Raw genomic sequence first — 19,437 nt, 5'->3', positions numbered from 1 at the left:
ACAGCTGATGGTGCTCCTAGCACGGTGGGGTCCATGAAAGGAGTGGTTGCACGCATTAACAAAGAGATGGGCAAATGCAACCATTCACATCTAATAGCCATACACTGCATCATCCGCCAACAAGCACTGTGTTGTAAATCACTGAAGCTGGACTCTGTCGTGAAAATTGTAGTTTCTTGTGTTAACTTCATTAGAGCTCATGCACTAAACCACAGACAGTTTCAGGAATTTCTGTCTGAGCTAAATGTTGCCTATGAAGATATTCTGTACCACACAGAAGTCCGTTGGCTGAGTCGAGGGAGAGTTTTGAAACGGTTTTATGACTTACTTCCACAGGTTTATGATTTTATGCTTTCTAAAAACAAAGAAGTACCAGAGCTCAAAGATGCAGAATGGAAATGGCACCTTGCGTTTCTGACAGATGTAACAGAGCTACTCAACAGTTTCAATGTCCAACTTCAAGGAAAGGGGAAGCTCATCTGTGATATGTATTCACATGTGAAAGCATTTCAAGTCAAATTAGACCTGCTCATTAACCAAGTAAAGGAGGAGAACTTCTGCCATCTCCCCACAACTCAAAACCTGTCTGCAGAAAAACCAGCAGTTGCATTCCCAAACAAAACATGTATGGATGTACCAGAAATGTTGCAAAAGGAGTTTCAAATTAGATTTAAAGAGCTTCGTCTCCATAAACAGGACGTACAGCTTTTCCGGAACCCATTTTCTGTTGACATTGAAACTGTTGATCCGATTTACCAAATGGAATTGGCCGGACTACAGACTTGTGACTCGCTGAAAGATGCATTCAAATCAAGCAGCCTTACTAATTTCTGTGCATCTCTCCCCTCAGAGACATATCATAATCTCAGGAACCATGCACTCAAAATTGCAACCGTCTTTGGCAGCACCTATGTCTGTGAGCAGACTTTTTCCCGAATGAAACATCTGGAATCTCCAATCAGATCCATACTAACTGATGAACACTTGCATCACTTTCTACGACTAGCAGTGACAAATATGGAACCTAACATTGACCATCTCATTAGCCAAAAGCAGGCCCATAGTTCACATTGAAATATTATTTGTTTTTGTTGATTACAATTGTTCTTCATTTTAAATATTGCATTCTTTTTCCTGTTTTTTGTGCACTACTACAAATAAAATATGTGCAGTGTGCATAGGAATTCGTTCATTTTTTTTCCAAACTATAGTCTGGCCCCCGACAGTGTCTGAGGGACAGTGAACCGGCCCCCTGTTTAAAAAGTTTGAGGACCCGTGCTCTAAGCGGTCCTGCGTGACTATCTTTTTTCTCCTATTGCAGTCCTGATGCTAGTTTGGCACAGAAGGTTAAAAGTCCTCCTGAAAAGAACTTCTGCATTTGGGGACAGGGCTGGTTTTTAGTCATCAGTATTATTGGGAATCATCTGGGAGGGGAGTTACACAGTGAATTCTGGTCTATAGTGCAGTTGACAAGCCTTGCACACTTGATACGTTTTGCTAGTGTAAATAGACTCTAATTACTAGAGTCATTCAATAACCTTTCAGTGCCCCTTCTCTTTAAAATAAAGACTTCTTTGTTCTTGAGGGAAAAAAATACCACCCCCCCACCCCCAACTAAAAAATGTTAATGAGCTAAAAGCTTCTTCACTAAGATAAGGATATCCATCTTTCAATAAGAATAAAGAAAAGAGGGGGGACAAAAGGGTTAGTTAGCTACCACTCGTGTGTGGTGGACTGTGTGTTTAGGGAGTGTTTTTGGTCTTTCTGGAGCCTCGGCAAATCCTGGTTGTGGAGCATCAAGGACAATGATGATAGTGGGGAAATACTGGAAGAGCGACACCAAACCAAGGGCTCTTAATTTGATACTGTACAGTGAGCGATGTATGCACGTGGTAAGTAGAGAGTGTCAGGACGGCCAGGGATGCATGCTATACGTAAGCTTTTATTGATCAAGCAGGTACAGTACTTCAGACCCCACGCTCAGCGTGTTCCCCCCCCCCTCCCCCCCGAGTCCTTCTTTTATACTCTTCATCCTGATCATGGCTGCATGTTGGTTCGCGATTGGCCGTTCCGCTTAGTTCCTCTTTGTTGGCAACTTCCACGGCTTCACTTTCTTTAAGTTGTTTACTTGCTGCAGTCTGGGTTTTTTCAATCTTGTTCAAGGACATGGTATCTTGAGAAAGTCCCGGCTATCAGACCAGCTGAAGGCTGTCCGACCATCTCTCAATCCCCACAAGAGAGGATAGCCAACACCGTCAGCTCTGTGCTTTGAACCCATAACAGTCATCATCAAAACAAGAAGCGCCATGAAATGGAGCAGAGATGGGCAGAGATAAGCATGGTAAAGCACAAAAAAGAAAGCATGGAAGCTTTTTATTTTGCCTCTTGCTGCAAAGGCCAGGAAACACAAAGAAAAACCTCTTCCCCTCAGTTTGCTTAGGTAAATGAGCAGAATCCAAATTCCGCTAATTTTGTAGAGTGAGAAGCTGAGGCAGGGATATTTCAATTGCATCCTATATTGCCATCGATAGCGCTATGGGGATCAATGCGGGTCAGTCCCTCAAAAGCCATATTGTGATTCCCCAGCCCTGAAAGGAATGAAAATCAAGCCGCGCTCCATAGCAGCCCAGCAAATAATAGTGACATTAAATCTCAGCAGCAGATAGCAGTCACACTTTCTGCTCAAATCCCCTTTGGTCTTCATGCGCTTTTCCCTGCCCCTGGTCCTCTCCCTCTGCCACTGATCTAGACCCCTTCTCCTCGACATGCTTAAAATCCAGAGACAGGCTCACTAATTACAGCGCCTGTGATTTGCAATCTGTCCAGCGGTGCCAGGAAGTGAAACATAGTCTTTTCAAGTGCAGGGGCATCAATCTGGCTCCAGTCAAAACATAGGGATGTGTTTTCAGCTCCTTTGGAGGTTCAGTGATGACAAGCCCCACCAAACAGAGAGGATGGGCTGTTAGAGCATGCAGCAGAGTCAAGAACTTGCCACATAGGAAGGGAAAGGGGCTTTTTTGTTTTTATTTTGATTTCTCGTGATCCTATATATCAAAATAAAAGAGGAAAAAAAAAAAAAAAGACGAGAGGGGGGTTCCCCAGACAATTTTGAAGTCTGTTTTCAGATTGACTATTTTTTTCTCCGGGGTTGGTTTTCCTCCCACTCCCCTGGCCTTGCTTCCTCTTTTTTTTTTTTTTTTCTCCTCCAGAGGTAAGTGATTTTTCTAATAGTCATGATGAGATTTTGCCAATTTCAGATTTTTGGTGTTATAGAGTGCAATTTGTTTTATAAGAACTAAGATATCTGGAGGAAAATAGAGGTCTCGGACCTGGCTGCTTTTGCAGCATATCTTGACAAAAAGTAATTCTTACAGAAATAAGGTAAATCATATTAAATTACATTGTGTTGCTATCAAAGCATGTATGGTGTGTTGAAAAATTAAATTCTGAATTAATTGAATGCTCCGGAAAATGTGAGAATAAACCTGAGTTTTCACACAGTTCTGACCAAACTAGAGAAAAATCATTTTTAAGACCAGAACCAAAACTTAAGCTATCAACTTTTCCAGCCTTCTATGTAATAAAGCTTGCAACAGTTAATAAAATTTTTCAGAGGTTAAGAAACAGTCATTTAATTTCCCCTTTTTTTTCTTTTCAAGTTTTAGAAAATGATAAGGTATGTAAAGAATATGTGATTTATTTCCTCAGTGGCAGAGTTTACAGATGCAAGGGCCAAGTTCCCTGGATGGTTCTCATATATACAAGTACCGAGACTACGACAACATGATGCCCTTGTCATGCAGCCATAAAATGCCATTGCTGAAAAGATCTGTGACATGATAGACAGGAGGTGACTCCCAGACACATGTTCCTCAGCAAAGACAATTGAGAACTTCTGAGGTGGGAATCAGCTGGAAATCTCCTATTTGGCCCTATGAACATATATGATTAGGTGTGACACTGGCCTGGCTGGTACACCTGAGATCTTGGGGGATGTCTTGAACTAAACAAGAGCTTCTCTGGGGATTAATGGCATTATTGCAAAGATGGTGGATATTTTTCATGTTTGACTGGGCTATGCAACTTAGTCAAATCCACTTGCTGCTGTATCCTGTGTTCATTTTTTGTGTGTGAGCAAAATTAGTTTGAACTGAAAATGAGTAATTAAAAAGTATTATTGGACTATAAATTGTTATATATAACATTGCAGATGCATAGCCATGTATTTAGTCATGGATGCAACAGGAAAGAAAATAAGCATCACTTTAAATTAAAGAATAATCTGTGCATTGGCAAACTGTCTTTTATGTTCAAGAGAAGGAAAAGAGAATTTTTGATCTTCTTAATAAAAACTGATGAAAAAGATACGGTGATCAACTGTGATCTTTTTTTAAAAAAAAATTCTTTAGAGAAAGCAAAATTTTCGGGCTTACACACTCAATGGTAAACTGAAATCACAGGATAACATAGACTGCAAGGGACCATGAAGGTCATGGCGTCCAACCTTCCATTCAAAGCAAGGCTTACTTAGGTTAGATAGCCCAAATCTCTACTGAAATGATGGAAAAATCAGTAGTGTTTTGTCTCTTGAAATACCTTAATTTGCACATCATCCTAAACATATTTCACTCAGTTTTAGTGAGGTCTGCCAGGTAACAAGGCTGAGATTGCCTTAGAAAGGAGCAGAAAAAAACTGCAGAGCTATCCTAGTGCTGTTTCCTCAGAAAAGAGATTTCTTTCAGCTTTAGACATCTGAACTGTGGATGTTTGCAACCGAGCGAGTTTCTTCAGGCTCCTTTGCAGTCAACCAAGAGAAACAGGTAATTTTAAAGCCTGATCCATCTGACCTACTTTAAATGTCCACTTCAGGTTTTGATGAATTGCATCTTAAAAGTGTCTGCTTCTCTCCACTGGCTGCAATGGGGAATCTGGTGTGATATTCATAGTGCATCAATGAGTTCCATCTGTTTTTTAAAAGGCAGGTGTCTTTAACACTTCACTAGCCAACCACTCTTAACTCCTTTTCTAGTCAATGGAATAGAGGAAATGATTTGACTCATTCTAAAGCAGTCATCTACATGGGCAGATGAACATCTTACACCTGTGTTAGTTAGATCTCTACTGACAAGAACGGGAGCCCATGGTGACTATTTCCAACACAGATATCACCACTGTGGACACCTGAAATTAAGTAGTGAATTCTATCACAGTACTGGAAAATATTCCAACCTACACATCTGGATCATTGTTGAGGTCTGAGCAAGATTTATTTATAGTTTGATTCAAGAACTGACTCAGATTAGTGTCTTTTAACTATTTAACTATTTGTTTTTTGTGCACTACTACAAATAAAATATGTGCAGTGTGCATAGGAATTCGTTCATTTTTTTCCAAACTATAGTCTGGCCCCCGACAGTGTCTGAGGGACAGTGAACCAGCCCCCTGTTTAAAAAGTTTGAGGACCCCTGATACAAGGACTTCAGTGAGAGCAAGAGTAAGTTTAAAAGAATGGGAAAAGAGAAAAAGAAATAATAGAAAATGGATGCAAGTAACAGGAATAAAAGGCAAACCAGAAAGACTGTCTAGAATTTAAACTGAAGATGACATTCTTAGGGGTGACCATTCTCTGGGGTGATGTGAAGGTCTATCCTTTGTAAATGCAAGGGTAAATACTGCCATGGTCAACAGCAGCAGTCCCTCGTGAGAGCAGATGAGCTGATGGCACCTCTGCACAACAGGTTGGCAATGGTCTGGGCAAAGCACTCAATTCAGCATAGTGCCATAGATGCTTTCCATCCCTACCAAAAAAAAGCTTGGCATTGCTCATGTGTTGAAAAGTGATGCCCAAAGTACCTATCAGTCCCAGGTGGCAAGGAGATGAGAGGCTTTTGGCATCAAAGATTGCAAGAGCAGTAATGCAATAGGCAACAGAGGACAAATTTACTGCTACCTCTTTTCATAGCTTGTATTCATGGGCAGGATCTCAGAGGTGATGGCTATGGCTCTGCTTCTGCTCCAAAATCTTTTCTTCTTGCTGCTTTAGGATCTCAGTCTTTGATGTTGAATCCTGTCTTTCATGCCAAAATCTATTCCAGAGGCTCAGTAGGAAGAGGATAAGGTCTTCCACCAAGTCTGCTGCTCCTACCCAGGCGACAGGCTGAGTAAATAATTTGGGTAGCAGGAAAGTGAAGAAGAGGGATATGAGGTGGGAGAGGAGATATTGCTACATAATGTGACAATCATCTACTGTCTCTGGGCTACAAATTTATGTCCAGCACACAGAAGCTTTAACATGCAATTCGCAGTTATGGATAAACCCTGTAGGATGTGAAATAACCTGAGGTCTGGTGCATGGTCCAACACTCACCAGATCAGGAAATTATAATGCTCCTTCTGCTTTTCTAACCTTAATCCTGGCCTTAAGAGGAGGGCTTTCATGCCAGTGGCTTTCATCAAACTGGTACAGATTCTCATGGTAAATCCTATTATAAGATTGTTTTTCTTCTGGCTAAAGGTCTGTGTATTCTGACAGATACAGGATTGGAAGACAGAAGGGTATATGTAACTGATGAAGCAAATGCCTAATTAGTCAATTAAAAATAAAAAAATCTTAGCATTTTCGTATGCCTGTGGTCAGAACACCATGAGAATGATTCACACTACAGTCCAAATCCACAATGGTCCCTTCACAACCAATAGAGAAATATTCACAGATAAAAAGCAAGAGAAATGACAGGCAAAGACTAACAAAGTGGGGCAAAGTCTCCAAATCCTGGGTGATTCATCACTAACCTGGGTCAGTCAGGGAGGGTCCAGACCTAAAAAAAAATGTCCTTTCTCTTAAAGATTCTGCGCCCAAAGGAAATTCCACACTCCCTCCCACAGGATTAGGACATAGGGTGTCATATGTTTGTCACTTCCAGGATGGATTACTGAAACTCCTGGCATTTGATGATGAATAAAAAAACAATGTACAGGATATGGCTGATCTGAAACATTTTTTCTTCACTTCCTGAAGGACTTAAGCAGCCTTGAATACATGATGCCCATGTACCAGCACCTCCACTCTAGTTTTCATCTAGTTTTCTAGTTTAACATCTTGATCTTAACTAGACATTGGTGATGTTCTACAACCAAATATTTTATTTACAAAAAAAGGAAGAAAAAAAACCCAGTTTCCTATATATTGAAATTCCACGTGAATTCACATTTCATTTATTTAATTGCTGGAAAAAAGCTTTTCTTTTCAAGTCAAAATCTCTTACTTTTACCTTCTCTAATGCCAACACCTATCTAAATTTAAGAAATGATAACAAAAAGAAACACAGTGATTTTGACCTAAAATGATGTTTTCCTTTTTTTTTTTTTTGGGGGGGGGGGAGGAGGAGGGGGAGGAGAGCAAGAAAACAAATTAATAGCTGACTAATCTGAAAGAAAAATATTTGTATTATCCTGAGGGGTCTGACTAGGAAACCAAGAAGCTTATTGTTCACAAAGCTGTAATCTCAATGTAGAAAGCAAATAGTTCATTAAAAACGGATACATTAAAAACAAGCTTCCAAGCTTTGAACCATACCTACACATTTAGAAGTCTAAGTCAGAAAAAGCATCAAGTTCTTTTTTTTTTTTCATTTTGGAAGTTATGAGCTAAAAAACAACTTTTATAAATTGTGAGAGGAAGAGATATTACAAACTAACAGCTCTGCCTACCCCACTATGGTTTCAACCAGAGAGCAGATCAGCATTAAGACCCTTGTCTGGGGGCTCTAGACTTGTATTAACTTCACTTATGCTAGATCTCCCCTATGAATCAGTTCAAGGGAAGGAGGAAATGGCAGTTTAGGTTATAAGAACTTCATGTTAAAGATAAAACACATTTACATGTCTAGGGATAGACCACGTCTCTCATATTAAAGACCCCTCCTAGATCAAGCCCTCCTTGGTTTAATCTAGACCAAATGTACATTATACTGGACCTTACTGGGTTCTTAACCATGGACTTTCCACTCCATTCCCTTGGAAGATCCCATATTCTCGTGGCCTCCTGAGAAGCACTGCTGTACAGGAGGGCTGTGTGTGCCAGCTGGCAGATGCTGTTACTTGCTGAGGATAGAAGTGCCCCACCAAGGCATTGAGAGGACATTCGCTGTTAAAACCCCGTTTGCTCTTAGCTGGCCATATTCTAAAGGAAAAAGCCTCTTTCTGTCTGCTCCTGCCTGCATCTGCCCGAGTGGTCTCAGAGCTGTCCCCTCCAATTGGGCTTGCTGCGCAGCCCTTGTCAGGGGGTGGTGGCAGTGACCGTGGTGATCTCTCACGGTCCCTTTGAGCCTTATTTTTCCACGATTCTAATGTGCTCCACATGGGGCTTGTGTGGCAATCACTCTGGAGATGAATCGATGCTGCTCGCAGCTGCTCGCGGCATGGCGGCACCAGGAGCCGTGCCAACCACTGGCAGCATTTGGAGAGAGGTATCGCTTCAGATGTCTGGATCTCCAAGAGGTTTCAAATTAGCCTTGTTTTTTCTCCCTGGGTAATCCTGATGAGTTGAAGGCCTCCTGTGCTTGCTTCCCACTGAATGAAAGCCTCTTCCAGCCCAGCTGAAAGCTCTTGGCATGGATTATAGCAGGTTGTGCTCTTCGCAGTTCAGCAGTGCAATCGCAGGGGGTTTCACTGAGATGGTGTCTGACCCGGCTATCCACAGCCAAAGCGTAAGAAAGAAGTGAAGGAAGACTGCTGAGGCTTTCCTGGAGCATGCTGTCTGCGCTGGACCAAGCAGCGTGTTTTTCCTGAACTGCTGCAAAAACGCCAGCACTGCCACCAGATCGTCTAGGCTGTTGGGAAACTAGGTTTACTACTGGAACGTGACTCTGTGGATGGGGCGAAGGGATGATTTCCACTCTTGGGTGCATCATTTGGTTGTTTGCTTTTCCATGGGAAGGCTTTTCAGTGGTTATTTCACGAAAAGGACATAAATGGTTGCAGATGGAGTTAGGGCACATAAAATAATAATAAAGATAAGCAAATATCATTGTAGCCACATCACGAGTTAATCTTAGGATAGAAGATCCAAGGATTTGAGCTTAGACTCCCTCATCCTCAGCGAATGCTAAGCATGTAGTAACGTTATCTCAACGGACTTGGGATGGGTCCCCTGGCCTCTTCCACCTACCTGATTAGATAAACAGAGAGCATTTCAGGTTTCTTAGGAAGTATGGACTTGGATATTTGGAGACTGTACAGGCCTTAATACCAAGCTCCATAGGCCAAGTTCCCACTATTTTTTTTTCTTTTGGATGCATTTAGACCTGTATTAATGTCCTTTGCTAGAAGTCATTACTCATCTAAAATACCTTCATCTCCATGAGGCTACGTAATCAATATTGCCAGTACTGAATAATAGCTTCTGGGGCCGTGTTAAACCTTGGGAGGTCAGTCCTGAAATAAGGCCTGATGTGGTATAAGCAAAGGGGCTCTGCCCTAGATTTACTGGGCTATTTGAGAGGAAAAGTGTCAAGTACAGGTACCTTTCTTTGGAGTGACCTTCTTCCCTCGGGATGGGGTTGGATGTGGCTGGTGTGGAGCAGCTGAAAGGCGCCAGGCACAGGATGCAATCCATGCCAGCAGACAGTAAACCAGGCAGAAATGCTGTGGTTTTGCCAAGCAGCCTCGCACCTCGCAAAGCAGTTTATCTAGGGAAGCGGCTCTGCGCGGCGTGGAGCTCCACTCATCCAGACGATGTTGTCATTTCCATGGCAACTGAAGTACCTCAAAGGCAAAAGAACAGATGGAGACTGAAGAAAAAATAATAATAATCTGAGGACCAAAAGTGAACATATGTAGTGCAAGAAAAAATATTAAGCTGTGGGCAGCTATTAATTAGGTTTATTATCACTTGTGAAGGGAGACCTCGATAAACTCGGTCATGGCTCTGTGGCAAGGAGGGGCACAATCAAACCAGACCTGTGGCAATACAAATTTTGCAACAGCCCTTATCCCCTCAGCTTCCTCGTAGACAAAGATCAGCAATAAGGTTCCTTGCTCAATGAATGGCAACAGCAGCCAAAAAGTTTAACTCTTCATATACTTGCCTGCCTGCTCACCCCATTGCAAGTTGTTAAGAGTAAGGTCTCCAGGAGGGAGGCAGGTATCTGTGTTTCCCCCTCAGCTGTGCAGGCTGCAGTAGTCGGGGAGTCAAAACATCTCTGGGATGCTTGGTTGAGAGCATCGCCCTGTGAATACGCAACCCGTAGTCCACTGTATCCCATCCATAGGTATCCTGCACTTTGGATATACACGCATTGTTGTTTGAAGTCCACGCTTGAAGTTCAGAAACAAACTCGGAGCATCTTCCAAAATGGGTTAATAGTCACAGCACTGTCTTCGCTTGACTTCCCCTGGAATTAGTCCATCTTTATAGACTGCTGTCAGTCAGGAGGAAAACTTGCAATTTGCATAGGACAATTTGTTCTGTTTCAGCATTCTAAGGCTCCGAGCAAGGCAAGTGTAATTTGGGAACAGGAGCTGTGATAGAGAGAAAAAAAAAAAAAAAAAAAAAAAGAAAAGGAAAAAAAAAGGGGGGCGGGGGGAATGTATTTTTAGCTTGCTCTCCCTAGAAGTTCTCTGCTCTATATTATATAATTTATTTTAAATGCAAAGTTTCTTCAAAGTGAAAAAGAAGTTTATAATGTATCATGCCAACTAAAATACCTGCAATCGGAGCTGGACGGAGCTGGTGTAAACTTTGGAGAGAGGAAATCTCCTCCTCCCACTCAAGACTCCTGTTGTGCTTTGATGTAAAATATTTTAGTTTTTTTTTTTTTTTTTTATGCCTCACTTCCCTGTCTGTAAAATTGGACCGTTGCGATCTCTATGTCTGACAGGTCATGGGTATTAATGTTCTCTACGGGACTGCAAGCTGTTCTAACGAAGGACCAAACACGCATCTAAGGTAACTGCATCCTGGGCTTAAACAATGTTTTTCATCAATGGCTTTTTACTCCCTGTTCTGCCAGTCTACATTTCTTATTTCTTCATTTACTTATTTTTTCTTGACTTTCTTCTCTTTCCCCAAATCTAAATAATGGGCAGCAAGTCTTCAAGCTTTGAATCCCTAAGGCCGTGGGCGCTGCACTCCAGTGTCCGAGCATGCGGCCAGCTGTTGCAGAGAGCCAGCAGGGGGCAATGGTTCATGTCTATTAAACCGAGCGCATGGAAACTCAAAAATCAGCGGTTTGCAGGAAAGGACAAGGAGGAAAAAAAAAATGATGCTGTGATGCTAAAGGCAGCAAGGAGGAGAAGGAAGGAGCAGGTGTCCTGGTAGCACTCGGAGTGCACAGCCTGGTGTGTCACCCAAAACTCAGCTTTGGCAGGGGGGAGGGTCCCAATCAGCAAAGCACCCCAACACACCACTTCTGTTTGCACCCAAAATTTGCCCCTTTGCACTGAAATTCAAGGCATCTTGCTCTGCTCATGCCCATGTTCAAATATTTAGGGTGTCCCACAACAACCATAAATGATTAAAAGGTACCAGGCATCTGTGGGTCAAGATGTGCAAAGCCCTGGGAGGAAAGGAAATGACTTGGCTATGCGTGAAGGAGGTTGGGGGATACAGAGGGCTGGAAAAAGGCACCCTTTGACTATTGATATTATTTCATGGTTTGAGTTTCCTGGGTTGTGGTTGGCACCATAAAGTCACATGGAGCAAATGAGGAAGAAGTTTTCCATTCTCCTAAGGTTGTGAAGATTTTTGGAGGGGAGGGTATGCCTCATTTTAATAAAGCCAAAGCCATTCTGCTTTTTTTTTTATGAGAAATAAAAACATCCACCCTCTCCATGGGGTTGAAAATGTACTTAGGTGAAGAAAATCGAGACTCCCTGGACCCATCCATGTCATTCATGCAGACCAGAAAGGTCCAACAAAATCGCATGACAGTCCTGCCTAAGAACAGCCGGCTGTGTTGCATTCAAAGCACTAATGTGGAGGCCCAGGTGCTGGATGGAGGTCCAGCAGTCATGCCGCCTCCCATCACCACTAGGATCTGACCATGAAGGTGCCATGAAATCCAAATAGGTCAAATCCTAGGCCCTGGGCATTGCAAAAAAAAAAAAAAAAAAAAAAAAAAAACACCAACACCAACAACAAAAAAAACCCCACTAATTCAACACCTAGACTCATTGTGAACCCAACACTCGAAGTTAGGGCTTTCCGTGGACAGAGTTGGGAACCTAAAAATTGAATTTACAGTGGGTACAGACCATTTGAACTGTAGTTTAGAAAATCCTGAAAGAGGAATGGTCTCAGCCCTGCTTCTTTGAGAAACTTATATGCATGACTCCAAGCCTCCAGCACCTTGCAATATCCTCCCTTATAAGGCATTTTTCCCCTGGAATCAAATCTCTCTCTGATAGCTAACCATAATTCTTCAGCGCTTGCCCTGCAAATCATTTTCTCCAGCCCTCAATCATTTTTGTGGCTCATTTCCATACCCTCTCCAATTTTGTTGCCATATATTTTAAAATGCGGCTGTCAGAACCATCCAAGAGTCTCTCAGAACCGACCTTACTCGTGCCATCCCCTGCAAGTCACCTGGCCAGAGAGCCCAGGACCACATTAGCACTTTCTGACCTGAGGGTCCTGCAGTGCTTCTCCAGCCTGCAGTCCCTGGTGTTACAGAGGGTTGTTTTTTCTTTTTTAGGTCTATTTTTCCAAGGGGTCAATCTTGCATTTCACTGCATTTTGTTTGCATTTCGTTAGCCTGATCCAGGCTCTGCTTTTATTTTTTTCTTCTTCTTTATCACTAGGTTGCTCTGGACTCCTCACTCTTTACTGTTTCACCAACCATAATGTCATCTACAAATGTAATCAGGAGTAGCTTTATATTTACTTACAGATCACTGATGAATAGCACAGGGGACAAACTCTAGTAACACTCCTCTTCAGCAACAGTTCTGCATTGGCAATTACTTTCAGAGGTCTGTCAGTTAGGCAGTGCTTAACTCATTTCGGGTCTCCTCTTGTACTGAACCAAATTACTTTTGCTTGACTAAAATGTATCTCCTGCAAAGTCACCGAGGCTCCAACCTGAAAATGTCAGGAGATGGTGATTTTTACCAATCGTCCTATTAAGTTTCTGGAATGATTAATCACTGTCAACCACGTATATCCTCATTGCAATGTGATCTTTTCCCTGACTTCAACTTCTAGTTATCAACCCCTTCTTATGACTTCTCTAGCTAGATTAAACAACTCTCTATACCTAGAATGGCAGATCCAGTATTTGCATTCACTTCCTATTCCTAAATTATGTAGCTCTAAATTGTCTCCTGCCACTCCTATGCTTCTTTGACTGATATTTTTTGCCTGATGTTATGCTTCTTATACATGTTACAGCATCTATATTAATTTATAAGGATCTATATACATACATATATATATATATGTAAAATTGTAATCAGCATGAAAACTGTGATTGAAATCCACAACATATTAGAGGAATGATGCACATAAGAATCCAGGGTAGGTTTTGATGCTTATTAGTAATTAGCTTCTTTGAAGTCATTTATGAAGGAAAGAATTTAGTGCACTTACTAAATCAGAGTTCCTGGTTTGCTCCAGAAAGGCTGCAAAATATAAACACAACAGTAAGAGTAGTAACATGCAGATATGTGTTGAAAGAGCTTCAGGATGCAAAAATTCAAGGACTTTCCAAAGGACTCAAATGTCGGAGCAACCTGAGCAAAGGGCATCCCCTGATCTTCTGCTGGTGAGTCAGCAAGCATCACATCAGCACATCTTATAGCTTCTGAATATATCCTTATTTTGGAGCAATGTTTGGTTGCTGGCTCCTTAGCGGGGAAAGCAACTGTGGAAAGATCTGACATACAAGGAAGCTTGGAGTTGAAGCCAAACTTCCCAAGTCTCCCACACTACAACACCGTGCTGCGAGGCCACCACAGCTTCCTTCCAACTGCTACCATAGCAAAGTTGCAGGTAGGATTACTGTTTTTTGTTTGTTTGTTTGTTTCTAGATAGTAGCAATCAAGACATAGTCTTTGGCCACTGCGAGGAGATACTGAGATAGGGATAATGATACTTAATTAAAAAAAAAATATGCACAAGAAGCAAAGGTTTGGGAATGCTGGGAAAAAAAAAAAAAAAAAGACAAGCTAAAGCCATGAAGAATTCAACCAAGAGAGGGTGTTTTGTCTTCTCTGATTAGGTTTCCAAACCCTTGGCCCTGAGTTTCAGGCCTTGCCTGCTATTGTTCCTGCAACAATGCTGCAACCTGATACAGCATGTCTGTGCCCCCCCAAAAAAGGGGGCCGCTGAAAAGCACTTCGATTTCTATTTTTGGACCAACCGCTCAACAGCTGAATTTCAAATTCTTGAACCAAAAATAAAAAAGAAAATATGGGAGGACTTCTCCTCCTCCTTTCAGCTGCCTCGGAATACAGTTTCTTATGGCTTAGGTTGCAGGATCCAATCAATTGTAACCACTATATGCCCAGGAGTTTCTCATGGATGCAAACCTCAGAGGTCTCCTAGAGATTTGAGAAGATAAAATAAGTAGGCTAAATGGCCTGATTTAAGCAATCCAAAATATTTGTAAATGGTTGTTTTTACATTTTTTGTTTTTAATCCTTCAAAGTGTTATAGGTATTTGACCAGGGGTTTTGCAAGATACCCTCTTTTCCTTTCATATTAGCTTACAAATCACCTGATAATTCTGCATAACATTAAGCCATGCCTTGAACCCAGGAAGACTTACACATATTTAACTCAATATGCTATTTATATAATAATAACAGGCTCGTGGGTTTCATTATAAAACATCTGCCTATCTCATGCAGTCAAGGTTAGGTTATGTGCTCTAGGTGTCCCTGCTGGAGCAGGGGGGTTGGACTAGATGATCTCTAGAGGTCCAGACCTAAACCATTCTGTGATTCTGTACAGATTGTTAGGCACAAATAGGAAACACATCCCAGGTCCACTGCAGAAAACCAAACCAACTTTAGGAGTGCTATGGTATTTTTTAAGTGAAAAGAACAAAGAAAATGAAACTTCCTTCTGCAGACAACCCACCCGAGTTATACTAATGCCCTGACACATGGAGTGGAGGGAGGAGATTTTTTTTAATAAAGATCCAGAAGACAAAACTATAGATAATGAATCTCTTGAGGTGACCCCTGATCCTTGATGACTTATTGGTTGCATATGGTAGCCACCAAATGGACTCTGTCCTTTCATGTTAGTAAACATGAGCTTGACTTTTTTTTTTCAGGGTTTGAGGCCTACAGGTGGTTAGACATGATTATTTTGGCATTTGCAAGTTATACATAAGAAACGCCTAAAAACAATTTTGGTCAGTCAAAAATGTCTTATAAGGACTTTTTATTTTTTTAATTTTAAACATTCCTATGACTTCAAACTAGCAAAAAAAAAAGTCAATATCTCAATTGCTTCCTAAATTAAACTTCTCATTTTGAAATTATTGAAGTGTGGCTGCTTAAATATATATATATAGGTATATGCATATGTAAACTCTCCAGAAGCAGTGAAAAGAAAAAAAAATAGCAAAGACCCAAGAATTTTTTTTTTTAATCAGAAACTTATTGAAAATGAGCTAAGCTATTTTCTAACAAAGGAAAATCAAAAATAATTTATGTGTGTGTACTGAAATATTTTGTTCCAAAGTTGGATTTTCTGCTAACCTGATGAGTCCAACTATTTCAGGCCCATGTATCAGCTTATTACAGGGAGGAAGACGATGGCCAGTGGAACTTTTTGATGCAGTTTTATCTGCCAAAAGTTTCCAAACCCAAAATTCTTCACAGAGAAATGCCATTCTCAGTTCTGCCAAGGAACACTGAAGCTCACTTTGTTTGTTTTTTGTTTTTGTGTCATTTGGATATAAAACGACAAACTGTAGCTCCAGTTGGGTGATTTAATTTAAACAAAAAAGCCCACGTCCTATGTCAAAGCACTGATGCAAAATGACAATTTCTGTTTGTTTTCAATCAGAAATGTCAACATTTCCAGTGTGACATTTCCGACATGCAACTTTCTGGAGTGGGTGTTTGTTTGGGATGGAGGTGGGGTTGATCTGTCGGCCATATATTTTTTTGTGTGTGTGCGCAGGCGTGTGCATTGCTCAGTGCAATTCAGATCCGTGAGCTTTCCCCCCAAAAAAGCAGGAGAAAGCCCAGCGGGGCTGACAGCTCCTGTTGCCCCATGAGGACAAGGCCACCGACTGGTTATGGGTGTGATGGAGCCTTGTGGGCAATGCAGAGCCCTTGTGTCCTGGGTGAGCACCCTTGCAGCACATCAATGGCATCTAAATAAGCCTTCATGGCTGGCAGGGGTCAGGCCAGGTTGTCCTTGCATGAGTGCTCCTTGGGCTACCTCCACCTGCAAGGCGACCTCTGTGGATCCGTCCCACCGTCTCCTTCCCTGGAGTCCCTTGTCATCACCCATGTGGTTACTCCAGCAAGCTGATGATCTACCCCATGGTAAACCCACAACCCAGAGTGCTTGGAAGGAGAAAAACCTCATTGGTTGTTTTTTGCACAACCCCTGCTTTTGTGTCCCCAGGCACAGAGCTGCATTTGGGCTGCGCTTTGGGCACTGTTTCTGTGTCACATTGAGAGCAGGTGACGGGGGCTTTAATCCTAACCTTGCAGAGGGTGTTGGAAGCACCAGCCCAGCCCCAAAGTGGGTCTCCTTGCCTCGAGTGCGAACATGAGACCCTGGGGAGCATCCACCATGGGACATGCAAACCCCGCGATCTGCAGGATAAGACAGGAGGGGACAAGTGGGTGAGAGAGATGCCTAAAAGAAGGCTGCAGAAAAGAGCCTGGGCTGGGGAAATCCAAGCAAAATGGGTCCCTCAACCTCCTCTGCTTCTGCTCCCCTGCCCCCATCACTGCTGCTGTTGTGTCAGGTAGTGGCACTGTTGAGTACATTAACCCAGGGCTGAGCACTGCAGCCACACCGTGTGTGTGGTGTATGTGCTTGATCACTGCCATTTATTTATTTCACCATCCCTTCCTCCCCAGCCACTAGTGCTGCAGGACGCCGGGAACAAGGGAAAACCCGAGCTGGGGCGGGGGGGGGACACGACAAGCGATAGCCGCAGCCGTGGGCCCCAAGCTCTGCTTATAAACAAACTGCCACCTTTCAGGCGAAATTAAAAAAAAAAAAGACAGAAAGACAGAAAGACAGAAAGACAGAAAGACAGAAAGACAGAAAGACAGAAAGACAGAAAGACAGAAAGAAAGACAGAAAGAAAGACAGACAGAAAGAAAGAAAGAAAGAAAGAAAGAAAGAAAGAAAGAAAGAAAGAAAGAAAGAAAGAAAGAAAGAAAGAAAGAAAGAAAGAAAGAAAGAAAGAAAGAAAGAAAGAAAGAAAGAAAGAAGAAAAAGGAAAAAAAAATCTAAACTCACCCCCTGATGCCCCCCTGTGCTCTCGGGTGCGGGGGAAGCCCGCAGGGGAGCCGGGTTTGGCCGCCCGCCCTGCGCAGAGCAGCGCAGCCTCTGCCCGGGGTGCGCGAAGAGGCTTCCGCGGCGCTGCCTGCGCAGCCCTTTCTCCCACTCGCGGGGCTGTGGGTTTTTATTTATTTTTTATTTTTTTCCTAACTCCTCGCCGGGAAAAGCCAAAACCAAAACGCTGCTCCCCCTCCCCTCCCCTTTTCCTCTCCTCCCCTTCCCGACCTCCAGAAGCCCCCAAACAGCCACCACCACTACCAAACAAAAAGAAGAAGAAAAAAAACTTCTCTCCTAAAAAAAAAAGGGGGGGGGGGGGAAGGCACAGAAAAGCTAAAGCGAGCAAGCCGGGGAGACAGAGACAAGCTCCATCGATTCCCAACCCATGATTTTATCCAATGCATTGATTTTTTACCCGCCCCCCCTTCTCCTTCTCATTTTATTTTGACTCCTACTAAAATTAGCCGGGACTGCTCTGGGTGTTGCGCGTTAATTTGATTTACTCTGGGATTCCGGCTTCCAAGACGCCATTTTCCACCCCCCCCCTCCCTTTCTCCCTCTCCCCCTCGCTCTATTTCTCGTTCTATCATTTATCTCGCTATCTTTCCCCCCACCTCCATACTCCCCCCCCCCCCCGCCCGCAACCCTTTCTCCTTCTCTTTCCACGTCCCGTCCATTTCCCTCTCCCCGGGTACCTTCCTCCTCCTCCCCCTCCCGCAGGCGCTGCGTGCGCGGCGCGGCCGGGCTCCCCCTGATGTGACAGATGAGCCGCGCCATGGGTTTGCCGCAACGCGAGCACCAGCACCTCGGGAGGCTCTGGCGAGGGCTTGGAACCGGCGTCTGACACGGAGGGGGGACCAGAGGCAAAGGGAAGAGGGCCGTGAGAGCCCGGGCGAGGAGGAGGAAGAAGAAAGAAGAAAGAAGGAGCCGCCTCAGAAAGCCCCGCCGCCGCCGTTTTGGGGATATGGGTTAGTAAAAAATAATAATAATAATTGGAAAACAAAACAAAAAATAGAGAGGCATTGAGGAAAGGTGTGTCTGGGTGATGCGGGGTCCCTGCTCCCCCTTTCCCTCCCCCCCCCCCCCGCATGCAAAAGTTAATGTCGTCTCCTTTTTTTCTTCTTCCCTTTTTTTTTTTTTTTTTTTTTTTTTTTGTGTGTGTGTGTGTGTGTGTTGTGACTTTGCAATGGCGCGGAAAGAGCTTATTTATTTTTGTTGGGGCGGGGGGGGGGGGGGGGGGTTGCTCTGCCGTGCAATGCCTGCGAACACCGCCCGCGCAGACCCCTTCCCTCCCCGTGCTTTGTGGCCGCCGGTGGTGCCGGGAGGGGGTGTGTACGCGGGGGAGGGGGTGTTAAACCCGTGCTGCCGGAAAGGGGGTGCATTTATTTCGGGAGTTTGTATAATATCCCCTCCTTCTTTGCTAGTGTGTATCTGTTTTCCCCGACGGGGGTCGGTGGCAGAGCTGCGTGTAAAGGAAAAGGGGAGTGGGGGAATTCTCCTCCCCCCCGCCCCATCCATAAATTGCATGTTAAGTGAAACTAGAGAGCAACACTAACCTTAGGGGGGGGCAGGTTGCGCGTGCCCGCGCGTATTTTTTGACATTGAAAAGGACACGCAGTCCCGAAAAGCGGGGCTTTGCACCGGCGAATAAGTGTCTCCGTGCAGAGGGGCGGACAGGGGAGCTGCAGTTCGCAACGCGGGACTTCCACCCTCTCCCGCCTTTGCTGGACTTCCCCCCATCGCCCTCGGCTTCCCCTGCTCGTGGCGGACGGAGAGCGCGTTAATCATGAGGATTAATAAGGCTGTGACTAGCCGGGATCGCCCCTCGCTTCCCCCTGCCGGAAATCAAGCCAGGTAGAAGTGGAGTTGAGCATGGGGCGGGTTGCACACGCATGTGAGTGAGTGAGTGTTGGAGGGGGTGGACACGCGAGGTGGGACCGGGAGGGAGCAGCGCA

This window comes from Tinamus guttatus, unplaced genomic scaffold, assembly GCF_059628265.1.
Source record: "Tinamus guttatus ecotype Peru unplaced genomic scaffold, ASM5962826v1 Tinamus_guttatus_pri_ptg000847l, whole genome shotgun sequence".
Classification (NCBI taxonomy): domain Eukaryota; kingdom Metazoa; phylum Chordata; class Aves; order Tinamiformes; family Tinamidae; genus Tinamus; species Tinamus guttatus.
This window is presented reverse-complemented; position numbering follows the sequence as displayed.